Source organism: Pinus tabuliformis, chromosome J, assembly GCF_031772625.1.
Source record: "Pinus tabuliformis cultivar Carrire ecotype Pingquan chromosome J, CPIR1, whole genome shotgun sequence".
NCBI classification, from domain to species: domain Eukaryota; kingdom Viridiplantae; phylum Streptophyta; class Pinopsida; order Pinales; family Pinaceae; genus Pinus; species Pinus tabuliformis.
The window spans coordinates 1,396,689,412-1,396,702,564 of record NC_142295.1 but is presented as its reverse complement, the minus strand read 5'-3'; positions in this window follow the sequence as shown (position 1 = coordinate 1,396,702,564).

The window sequence follows — 13,153 nt, the reverse complement described above, 5'->3', positions numbered from 1 at the left end:
CCTCACCTGAAGTAGCATCATCCTTCATCAAGTTACCTGCTAGAGGAGTCTCCATGGGTTTGCACATCTCCATGTGGAAGTGCTTGAGTATCTCGTTGGCATACTTGCCTTGAGAAACAAATACTTCCCCATCTCTCTGCCACACCTCCATGCCTAGAAAGTAGTGCATGAGGCCCATGTCCTTCATCTCTAACTCTCTTACAAGATCCTTCTTGCAAGACTTGATCAACTGATCATCACCTGTCAAAATTAGATCATCGACATAAAGTACAATAATCAATAGCTTACCATCTATAATGATGTGGTAGAGGTTCACATCCGCTTCACTCTTGGTGAAGCCCAACTCGGTGAAATAGCTATCAATTCTGGTATACCAAGCACAGGGTGCTTGCTTCAGCCCATACAATGCTCGCTTGAGCCGACACACATGTGACTCATGATTGAAGGTCTCAAATTCCTCTGTTGCTCTATGTATACCTCTTCCTCAATATCCCTATTGAGGAATGTTTTCTTCACATCCATCTGATGGATCTGCCAACCCATCTGTGCTGATAGTGCTAGAATCGATCTAATCGATGAGTACCTTGCAACAGGAGCAAAGGTCTCATCATAGTTAATCCCCTCAACCTGTGAGAAACCACGGGCAACAAACCTTGCCTTGTGTTTCTCAATACTACCATCAGTTGCCTGCTTTACCTGGTAAAGTCATCGGGAAGTAACCACTGACTTGTCTTCTAGTCTAGGAACAACATCCCATACACTGTTCTGCATGATAGAATCATACTTCTCTACCATCGCATCCACCCAAACTGGCTACTGCATTGCCTCCTCAAAAGAAGAAGGCTCGGTTGCTACACACTCCCCAACTAGGGCCATGTAGCCAATGTATCTATCGGGAGATCTCCTCTGTCTACGCTGAGAGGATTGCCGCCCCACATTCTCTCTCACATCCTACATTAATCTGTCAGCTTCCCATGAGTGTTTCCACCCCTCTCTGGAAGACTTTCCAGTAGTGGTGATCCCCACAACTAGAATCTCTGCATGCAGCTGCTCCACATCATTAGGAGGCTCCTCCTCCTTAGGAACTAATAGTTCTTCATCATCACCATGCAACTTGAGCTCCCTCTCAAGTGATACTTGCATGGCTCACTACTCATCAAACTTCATATCCCTGCACACTACAGTCCTCTGACTGGTAGGTAGAAACACACGATAGTTGTGAGGTGTATCTGTGTACCCCACAAGTATTCCCAACTCAGCTGTTGGGTCTAGCTTCTTCTGAGCATCTTTGGTCACATGACAGAAGACTGGTGATCTAAAGATGTGGAAGTGACTCACATCTGGTCTCTTCCCTGAAAAAGCCTCCATACATGTCTTCATCCCCGAAATACGATGAGGACTTTTGTTCTGAAGATATACTGCTGTATTGCATGCCTTAGCCCACAGATGAAGTGGTAGCCCTTGGTCATGCAACATTGATTGTGCTGCGCCCACAATAGTTCCGTTGTTCCTTTCCACCACCCCATTCTGTTGTGGGTTATGAGGTTGCTGTGAGTTCCCGTTTAATTCCTTCTGAAGCACAGAAGTCCTTAAACTACTGGGAAATATACTCTCCACCATTATCACTTTGCAAGGCCTTTACTTTCATCCCTGATTCTTTCTCTGCCAAAGTTTTGAACTCACAAAACTTCAAGAAGGTTTTATCCTTCTTTTGCATGGAGTAGATTCAACATCTACGAGAAAAATCATCAACAGAAGTAACATAATACCTTTGATTTCCGATGGAGACTATAGAGAAGGGCCCACATACATCTGAATGAAATCGCTCCAGAACTGCTCCTACTCTACCATCCCAATCATGAAAAGAAGATTTTTCATACTTACCCAAAGTGCAACCTTTGCATGTGCTCACTTGCTTTAGCTTGCACTTGGGTAATCCGATAGAAATTTGCTGCATGATCTTCAAGGCACCATGATGCAAGTGGCCTAGTCTCTTATGCCATAACTTGCCAATATCTTGGCCATGCATAACCTTTGCTTTGGAACTCAAAGCAGCACAGTCTTCTACCTATAACTTATAGAGATTCTTAACTTGAATCCCTATCTATTTGGTCTATCCAGTGCCGATATGCCTTAGGAAAACCTTTCCCAAACTAAAGACTACATCATAGCCTTTATCCTTAAGCATAGCAATAGACACAAGATTCCTTTTCAGCCCTGGTACATACATAACATTAGAAACAAAGAGGGGAGAACCATGCTCCCTCTTAAACACAACCGTACCTTCACCTGAGACATAGTACTTTCCACCATCGCCCATCTCGATCCGTATCTGGAGATCCTTCTCCTCCAAAGTGTTGAAGATAGTCTTGTCACCTGACATGTGGAAGGAAGCTCCACTGTCCAAGTACCAAACACATCCCATGCTGGATGAAACCATGCATGCAATAAGTGAGAAATCCATCTCAAATTGTGAAGCTAAAGCATCACCATCAGATTCCTTGGAGGAACCTTTCTTGGACTTCTTCCGGTTGGGGAACTAGTAGCATAGTGACCAAACTCATGACAATGAAATCATCTCACCTTTGACTTGTCAAACTTCTTCCCTCCTTGAGAAGACTTGGATTGGGATGCCTTCCCTTTCCCTTTCTTAGCTATAGATGCTAAAGCCAAGTTCTCTTCATCATCATTCTTTGATGAAGAAGCCCCATCTTTGGTGTTCCGTCTGCTCTCCTCCTACATCAAATCTGACCATTGTCGTTCGCAATCTGGTGGTTTGTCCCTTCCATTCACTGAGTCCTGGTAGCTATGCCAACTCTTACGAAGGCCAAGGAGTGTGTGGGGTCGTTAATATGCCATGATTATTGTCACTTGTGAACGTTTATCCCACCCATTTCCACCATTCTTCATCATGACATTTATTATAATTTATCATTTAAATCCATTTTATTAATTATTTATGCTCTCATGAATAAATATTATTTATTCTCCTTTAGTTCTAATAAATTGATTATTATGCATTATTTTACCAATGATAGTGCTAATAAGTTGGTTGTAACCTTATTTACCATTTTTAGCCTCCAAAGTAACTTCCAGATTGAAGATTTGATTTTTTTAAATCAGCCAACTCAGAAATTCGCTGGTTTAAGGAGTGACAGTTTTGCGGTTAAGATTCTGAGCAAATGAAGACGAATTTGGAAAATCCGGAACATGGGTTTTGTCCAGAACGGGCCCAATTATCTTCAAAGACAACAGATTGCCCAAATTCGGCTTGTACAGGGAGAAACGCAGGGTTCTTTGAACACGATTTTCTGAGATTTGTTGTTGCGGCCGCCCTCCAAATCTTAGCTGCAAACCTAAATCCGCCTTGTTCTTGTTGATCAATGGATTAGAATCAACCTAAATTTGTAAGAGAAATCATGATTGTAATTATCCATGCTCTGATCTTCTTTATTTAAATGAAACCCAAGATCAGAGACGGGAGGGGAGAACGATTGTATTTTGTAATTATAAGTTTTCAGAACAACTGGGACCATGGAGTCTCGGTGAGATCTGCTCTTGTATACTTTTGTTAATGCAATCAATATAAAGGAATTGGTGTTCACTTCGTTGCTGCATCTGAAGTAAGTTACGGCGGTGCCATTGGAAGCTACGGGCCCGGCTCCAACGGACACTTGCCGCTGTTGTATCATACGGTGATTTGTGTGGTTTGTTTCTTATAATCTGATATATTTACATGTTGTTCCATACTTGTTCATCCGTAGTTTTCCTGTTGTAAATCTCTGTAACAAGTTTACATCATACTTTCAGGATTAATCGCATAGTGTTGTTCTAAGCTGTTTACTTCAGTTACAGAATTCATAAGTAGAATGTTCCAGCTACAGATGATTGGAGTAATGGACTACTGGTGATTATCTCAGATAATATATATATGATTGACGTTTCCTATTTATAATGATTTGCTGTTTCATTTGATCAAGTTGCCTACTTGTATAAACAATTGTTCTTTCTTTGTATATAAGTTGATGTCAAGAATTGAGAGTGTCGAACTCGCGAGATTTAGTTCTTTTGATTGATGTTTCATTTACTGCTGTCTATTTCCTTTTGTTATTTCATTTCTACTTGCTGCCATTCCATTTCCTTGCATTTATTGCTTTGGTGTGAGAGGAGGATCAAGGCTGTCGTGAGACACAGCAGACGCTATTATGCTCCCAGATCCATGATCCATACTCTAATTCCTTTTCCTTCATCAATTTCTGGAGGATTGAGTTATTGCTACCATATCCTCGATTGATGGTTGTTTGAATGAATGATTTAGTTTAGAACATTTTAGTTTCTTGTTGTTCCAATTAGATTTCTTTTTCAAGCGTTCATCTATTTTTGGGTTTTAAGCACTATATTGCACAACATTGCTCTTAAGAAAATAGCCGCCTCAGACAGAGTACACTCTTGAAATAAAAAGTCGTCCCTGGGTTGATAATTAATGTGAGGTAATTAGGAGTTCACAAGACACCTTTTTATCGCTCCACAGAGTGCTAGACTCACCATATCATCATCAGCAATAGTGACCCCTACACTTGCAAGCTCATCTCTGCAGTTGGTGAGCTTGTTCAGGAATGTAGTGATCGTATCACCCTTCTCACACTTGATATTTCAAAGCTTTTCCTTCAATGCCAGCTTCCTCTAATCACTACTATTCTGATATAAATCTTTCAATGTTTTCCACATTGCAAACAGAGTCTCCTTCCCATGGAGGCTCGAGACTATGTGATCTTGAACTCCATCTAGGATGATTCTCCTAACTCTAGCCACGTTCTTCTTCTAGTCTGCAACCTGAGTAGCATCAGTAGGCTTAGGGACATCTTGATCAATGAAGTCCTTAATGCATTTATCTTCCAATACTGCCTCCGTGCGATCCTTCCAAGCTATGTTGTTTGAGCTGCCATCAAGGGCATACTCAAGCCTCAACCAGGTGAAGGCCATCTGATGAGAACTAGATATCTATATCCCGAATAATAAACTTCGAATTTCTTTCTCTTGCTTGTATATTGTTCCTTGCTTGATTAACTGTGCTCCGATACCGTGTAGAAATTTCACCTGTAGATCAAGTTGGTAATGCAATGTACGAAAGCAAAACACATGGTCTACTTCTACAAAACATTAAGCGGAATCAAAATCGATTCCATGAGAAACATCAACCATAAACACATATAACTGATTAAGAGAAATAATTGTACATAACATAGATATATCACTGGGTAAAGCACCAGCATAAAACCCCCAACACTGTATTATCAATCAAGTGGAAATCCTCTTCTGGTTACAAAAAATATTAGCTCAAGAGCTATCCTGTACTCTCTACAATCAAAAGATGAAGATCATAGACTCACTATGCCTCAATATGTAGGCCTCAAGTCCAACAATCCCCTATTTCCTTGCGCAATTTTCATTGGGGTCCAATTACAAAACATATGTGAATTGACCCCAACCATACCCGCTGTCAACCATAGGTCCAACTACACAATCCTTGAGGACACTAGTTCCTCCTGCATGCAAGGAATATTCCATGGGAGGATCCAAGCATCTGATAGTACACTATCCCTCATCTAATCTCAATTGGTTCTCTAGCAGAATTGACATGCAACAGTTATCCATGACTGAATCCTTAGTTATCTAAAATAATAGTTGTCACATGCATGCAAGAATTAACAAACTATATTTTATTATTTTAACAACTTGTTAAAATAATCTAACTAGACTTGACTAGTTAGAACTAAGTCAACTGATTCTCTCATTATAGAACTCATGCTTAATTCCTCAATCAATGGAGAGAATAAACGATAAATTCCTCAATCAGTGGGACAACTAATTTGCATGTTCTCACAAAGACTTCAAGTTTAATTTTTCCAACTAATTAACTCATGGAGATTAATCAGTTAATATTTTAAACTGCTGTTAAGACCAAATTCGATTTTACTTCCTATAGATAGACCAGGGACTACTATAAATAGGAAGGGACCCAAAAATGCTATTTTTAGAACTTTCTATTTTTAGCAGTTTCACCTCTCACCCAAGGTGGCCAATGACCTCACTGGCCAAACTACTATTTTTAGACATGCTATTTTTAGACATTCTATTTTTAGCACATTCTAAATTTAGCATTTCTTGTTGCCCACTTTTCAATAGACTTTGCAACAACTTGGCATGAAAAATCATTCAAAAATTTGGGTTTTTCATCACTTTTTCGGTGTTTAGTTTGATGCGGGTTATTTTACCATCTTCCCACAAGTTGGATTGTTAAGCAGTGAATAACCTACAAGTTACTTGCAAGTCAGCTTGTCACCCATGAGTACTTGCAGGTTTGTTTTTCCTGAGTTTGAATTTCCATGAGGGAGTTAGACTTGGCCTCAGCAAGAAGGCCTAGATGAATTTTTATCTATAACAATACTCTAAAAACTTGACATTTTTTCCCATTTGTGAATTGAATTGTTCTAGGTTTGTGCTATTTTTTAGCCAGGCAGATTATCAAGTTAAATGTTGTCTAATATTTTGGTAGAAGAAAAGAAAATTGATGATAGACTTTTATACACAAAGGTGGTATACATAGATCTTTCTCTCTATTTCCAGATTGGCTTGAATTACATCAGAGGTCAACTTTTGACTCGTGGTCAAACAAAATGGAGGAATAGGGAATTATACTTCTAGGATATTAAATTTTTTGTTATTAGAAGTCCATAGTTGAGTTGTTTGAGACCTATTTTGATTTCCAATGGCATATAATTATTCTTGTTCGAGGGTTCAAGGTCTCTATATTTCATGTTATAATAGTAGTTGTAGATCCACTAGTTTATAATTTTTTTACTTTTAATTTCAGTTCTATTGTCTAGTTCTACTATTAAGGATGAAATGTATTTATATGTTTTCAGTTTTTCAGTATTGTTATATTCTAAGGGAGCTTCACAAATTTTGACATTTTTCTAGTTGTATCATCGAGCTCCTTATTTTATTGGTCTGATGTGGACACAGTAATCCTATTTGTTAATGTTTATGAAGATGTTGACATTCAGACGAATAGGTTCAATATCAATGGGAGATATTTCCTTCTCAAATAATTGGTAGTCATTCATTGGCATGAAGGCATTTGAAATGTTTTATCCACATCAATTACCTGCAAAAATTTCATGAAAATAAAGATACTCGATCTATTAAAAAACATATTAGTAACTGTATAGATATAGGATGCTACCATCTTAGTTGTCCTCTATCCACTATGTATCCATAAAACAATTTGTCCATCACTAGAAAAGATTCATGATGATGGATAGACAAGTGAGGCAACTTGCCATGATATCCCTACATTTCAGAGCCACTAATTAGATTATGTTAAACATAATTTTCTTATCTTCTTTAATTAGTGAATACAAATCCTGATTATATGGTTTACTTATTTAGTGCTTTATACTTGGGGTTTTTCAATTTTTCTTTAAGTTTTAAAAGCTCATTTTATTCTGATTTGATATGTATGGTGGATGCCTTATTACTTTCAAAGCAGTGGACATATGGATTGAGCTTACCATACATCCATTATTGGCTTATGATTTTGTATGGATGACTATATTTGCTGCTCTTATATAGCTACTTCTTATATTACTTTGTAGCCTGCTACATCTAGAGAAAACACTGCCTTTTGTTCTATACTTCCTATTCCTGCACAAGTTAAGGGTTGCATAAATAACTCAAAACTTAAAAGTAAACTAGGCTTCTTTAGGTTGCTTATATAAAAGGAGGAGATGTTATAGAGGCTAATGTTGGAGAACACCAGATGTAGGTCATGAGAAGAAAAACCAAGAACCCATTAGGAAAAGTCTGATTAGAAAATATGATGTCAAAATGGTTACTTTTCTAAGCCTTCCTATTCCATAGTCCCATTTGATGATGCCTCTATTATAGGAATATGATTTTATTTGGCTTACTATGTTGGCTACTTTAATATAGCCACTTTTTAAATTTCTTTGCTTCTTATCTACAACACCTAGAACAACACCTTTTCTACATCCTCTACCTTCCACTACTGCACAAGTCTAGTGTTGTGTGAATAACTCTGTGAAATGGGGATTCATTAAGCTTATTATTGGAAGGAGTAGATATTGCGGAGGCCATGTTGGAATTATGGCACAGGTTTCGAGCTATGGCACAGGTGTTGTCCTTGATGGCAACTCACTTTGTTGACAGATCTCAGTTCAGGCTCTCAGAATGAAGGAAAAGATATATACGCATGTTCACCTAGACGAAGGCGCGTATACACGCAGGTTAGACATTACAAAGGCGCGTATACGTATGCATGCACTTTCACGCAAGGAAAAGCACGTACATGTTGGAGAACTTACTTTTGGTCCGTGGTATTTAGTCCTTGGTAATAGAACCTGTGGTTTTGGGCCATGGTATCTCGTCAAGAGTTTTGATCCCAAGTATTGGGTCCATGGTATTGTTTTGTTATGGTTTTGGACCATGGTATTGTTGAAGGCCTAAGACTATAAAAGAGGAAGGAGATCATTTGGCAAAGTATGATCTGAATGATTGAATATCTGATAAAGTGCTAGATCTAAAATATTGATTGGGTTATGGTGTAGATCTGGATCTGAATGAAGGAGGAACCTAAGCGCAAGGAGAAGCAAAAGTTCTATTGATGGGTCAAAATCTTTAAGCTTGAATAGTAGTATCTTTCTACGACTTTGATCTATTATATGTGGCGCATACTTGATCTATAAATCTGGTAATCTAGGTTAATTAATGTCTAAAAGAGTGAATTATCCTTTATAGATCTGTACGCAAGTTCAGTGAAGCGAAGGCACGTATACACGCTGGTTCTGTGAGTAAAAAAAGCGTATACGCATGTTGGTCCAAACACAGAGGCATATGCATGCAGGTTTCTGGTTATTGAAGTAGCGTATATCTCTTGAGTTGTGTTCTAGCAGCCTCTGTTTATTGTTGCAGTGTTCTGGGTTCAGAATTTGGTGTGTGGTTATTATTACTGTGTTTTGGGTACAGCTGTCAGAGAAGTGTCTATTTGATTCAGTTCTAATTGGTGAAAAGGAGATTGTTTGATGCAGAAATTCTTGATGATTGATTGATGGTCATGGATCCAGTCTGAAAAGTTATGAAACGTGGTCCTTGGAAGAAAGAGAAGGTTGTAGCCTTCTGTAGGCCAATGCCTACATACTAGTATCTTGACTAGTGCAAGAGCTAAGGGTGTTGTAGCTCCCTTCGAGGAGAAACTGGAGAATGAGAGAGGGTTGTAGCTCTCTGCAGGTTGTAGCCTGCGTACTGGTAAAGGATTGCACCGGTACAGAATTATTGTAAAAAGAAGTTTCTAATTAAAAAGAAGATAGAGACAAATTGCAGCAGGTGGTTTTCACCCACATTGGGTTTCCACCTTATATCTTGTGTTCTTGGGTGTGATTGTTTTCTGCTCGGTTTCACAGTTTCTGGTTACTGTTTATTTTATTCTGATACACAGATTAATGATCAACATCTGTAAGATAAAGTAAATCATATGTTTGCATTGTATACGCGGGTTTCCTTATACGTAGTTGCGTATATACGCGATTTTCACTAACTGAAGTAGCGTATATGATCTGGATTTGAAAAAGGAAATAATTGACTTGATAATACTGATTCACCCCCCCCCCCCCCCTCTCATTATTATTTCAAACAATTGGTATCAGAGCAGGCCCTTCTGAAGAAGCTGGATCGCTTGAAGGAAGATCTATCATCATGAGCAACTACGAGAGAGAAGCATCGATCAGGCCACCAATTTTTGATGGGACAAACTTTGTCTATTGGAAGGTAAGAGTCACAGCCTATCTTCAATATCTTGGTACAGAAGTATGGGATATCATAGATACAAGGTACACTTTTCCATCAGCAACTCCTACAGATCTGGCTGGTAAGAAGCAATATGAAACAAATACAAAGGCTATCAATACTCTATTAGGATGTCTATCTCAATCAGAATTTGTCAAGGTTATGGAGTATAAATCCGAAAAAGAAATATGGGACAAGGTTGTTCTGAGCTACGAAGGAGATGAACAAGTAAAATGAGCAAAACTTCAAACCCTCATAATTCAGTATGAAAATCTCAAAATGCACAATGATGAAAGTGTGTCTAAGTATTTCCTTCCTGTAGACGAGATTGTTAATTGTATGAAAAACTTGGGTGAAGAAATAAAATAGGCTGTTGTGGTTGAAAAGGTACTAAGATCTTTGTCCTCTAAGTTTGAATCATAGGTTTCTGCTATAGAAGAAAAAGAGAATCTACGGAACCTTAGCATGTCACAGCTGCACGGAATTCTAACCGCTTACGAAATGAGGAAAGGAGGACCATCAGACAGGAGAGAAGCTGCATTCAAGGCTTCAGGCAAAGGAGATTACTATGAGTCAGGACATATGTCAGAAGAAGAGGAAGAATCAAATTTTGTCAAGAACCTTCAATAGGGTGCTGGAAGATTCAGAGGTAAGTTACCTTTCAAATGCTTTGCTTGTGGAAGAGTCGGTCACTATGCTCCTAAATCTCCTCATAAAGATAATCTTGACAAGGGTAAGGAACCTGTTAGATGGAACAAGAAACAGAATAAGAAAAGCTATTACACTCATGAAGACAGTGATGGACTTTCAAATAGTGATGAAGATGAACAAGGTAATAAATATAGACTTTTGATGGCTTTTGAAGATGATGATTTTATGGATGCTATAGATGAAGAAGGTCTTTATGAAGAGATTTCTAAAATCAAAATTTGTTTAGAAGAGAAAAATATGATTATTGATACTCTGCAATTACAATTGGCTGAAAGGGAAAAACATCATGAAAAGTTAGAATGTGAAATTGTGGGACTTAGAAAAGAGATTGAGAAATCTAAAGCGCTTAATCTTAGATTTGTTAAAGGATCTGAAACATTAGATGAGATTATCAAAGTGCAGTGTTCTCCACTAATCAAGACAGGTCTGGGATATAACGAAGAAACAACTCAAGCACAGGAACCATCTACCTCCAAAAGCTATCTTGATGCAGCAAGGAAAAGTGAACAAAGGCCAAAAGGAAATCACCAGGTAAATCAGGGACAATTCACCTCAAGAATGAACAAAGACTATCAGATAAATCGGGGGCAATCTACCTTAAGAATGAACAGAAGCTACAACCAGCCATAGGTAAGATCTTCCCAATTCGCCTCAAGAATGGATGTCAATAGGAACTACAATCATTTGGTTGGTAGATTTGATAATCACAGGAGTTTCTCCAATGGCCAATGTTTCTCTTGTCATAACTTTGGTCACAAAGCAGCTCAATGTGTTGCCTATAAGACAATCATGACTAGAGAAGCTCATAAACAGAGAGTATGACTGGGATCATGAAAAGGACTTACAATAACTTCTCTGCTCTTGAAAATGAAATAGAATGTTCTATTTGTAACAATTTTGGTCATGAAGATTCTGAATGTAGGAGCAGATTTCGACAGACAACTCAAAAGGAGCAAGCTTCAAACATCAAAACATGGAGAATGAAAGAACCACAACTAGAAAGATGTGGTATAGCCTTATATGCGGAAGGAGAAGAAAATCAATGGTACATCAACAGTGGATGTTCGAAACATATGATAGGTGATAAGGAGAAACTTCAGTCATATAGTGCCTTGGAGAAAGAGAAGAAGGTCTCATTTGGAAACGACACTCCTACTCTCATAAAAGGTAAAGGTTTTGTTCTTTTAAAAGAAAAGGTCAAAGCAGGAAATGTAATGTATGTTGATGGCTTAAAGCATAATCTATTGAGTGTCAGTCAGATGTGCGATCAAGGAACAGAGGTAATATTTCGATCAAATGGATGTAGTGTTCGTGATCTTGATACAGGAAAAACAGTGATCAAAGGCGTAAGAACTCCAAATAATTTATATATATTCAAAGAAGGACAACATCAATGCTATCTAAGCAAGAATGATGAACACTGGCTATGGCACAAAAGATTGGGGCATCTTAGCTTCTCACAAATACGGAAAGCATGGAAATACCAGGCAGTTCGTGGTCTTCCAGACATCATAATTCCAGACAATACAATATGCAAATCATGTCAGTTTGGTAAGCAAACCAGAACTAACTTCCCTGAGAAGGAAGGATCAGCTAGCAGGCCACTTTAACTTGTCCATACTGATGTATGTGGTCCATCTAGGAAAAGGTCACCCCGAGGAGAAGAATACTTTATATTATTCATTGATGATTTTTCCAGGATGTGTTGGATAGGAATTATGAAGCACAAAGATGAAGCCTTTGAAAAATTCAAATCATTCAAAGCCTTGGTGGAGAACGAATAAGATCACAGAATCAAATGCCTCAGATCTGATCGAGGAGGAGAATTTACCTTGAATGAATTTTTTGATTTTTGTGAAGAACATGGAATAAGAAGCGAATTCTCTACAACTAGGACTCCTCAGCAAAATGGAGTAGTGGAAAGGATGAACAAAATGGTTCAACAAATGGCTCGTGCTATGCTTGATGAGTCTGGAACTCCCGCAACCTTCTGGGGAGAAGCCTCATTTGCTGCAATTGTTATTCTCAATAAGACAAATGTCTGGGTGAACAACACTCAAACTCCTCATGAGCTCTGGTATGGTGAGACTCCTTCGGTTAAATATTTCAAAATTTTTGGAAGCAAATGCTATATCAAAAATACTGATGAAAATCTTGGCAAGTTTGAACCTAGAGCAGATGAAGGCATTCTCCTTGGTTACTCTCCCCACAGCAAAGCTTAGAAGTGTTACAATAAAAGGTTTGGAAAAATTGTTGAAAGCATTGATGTAGTGGTTGATGAAGAAGGAAACATTCCTAGGAAAGTGAATTCCGAAGATTTCGAAGATGATGAAGACTATCCTTCAACATCAAATCAGACTTATGAGGAAGAAGAAGCTCAAGAGGCACCAGAAGAACCGATAAGGATAGAAGATAAGACTCCATCCAGGTACGTTCAGAAGAATCATCCAGAATCTCAAATTTTGGTGCAGAAAGAGGCAGGTATACAAACAAGAAGAACAATTGCAGAAGCTTCAAGCTATTTGGCATTGCTCTCCTCCACTGAACCACAAAATGTAAAAGAGGCATGCAAAGATGA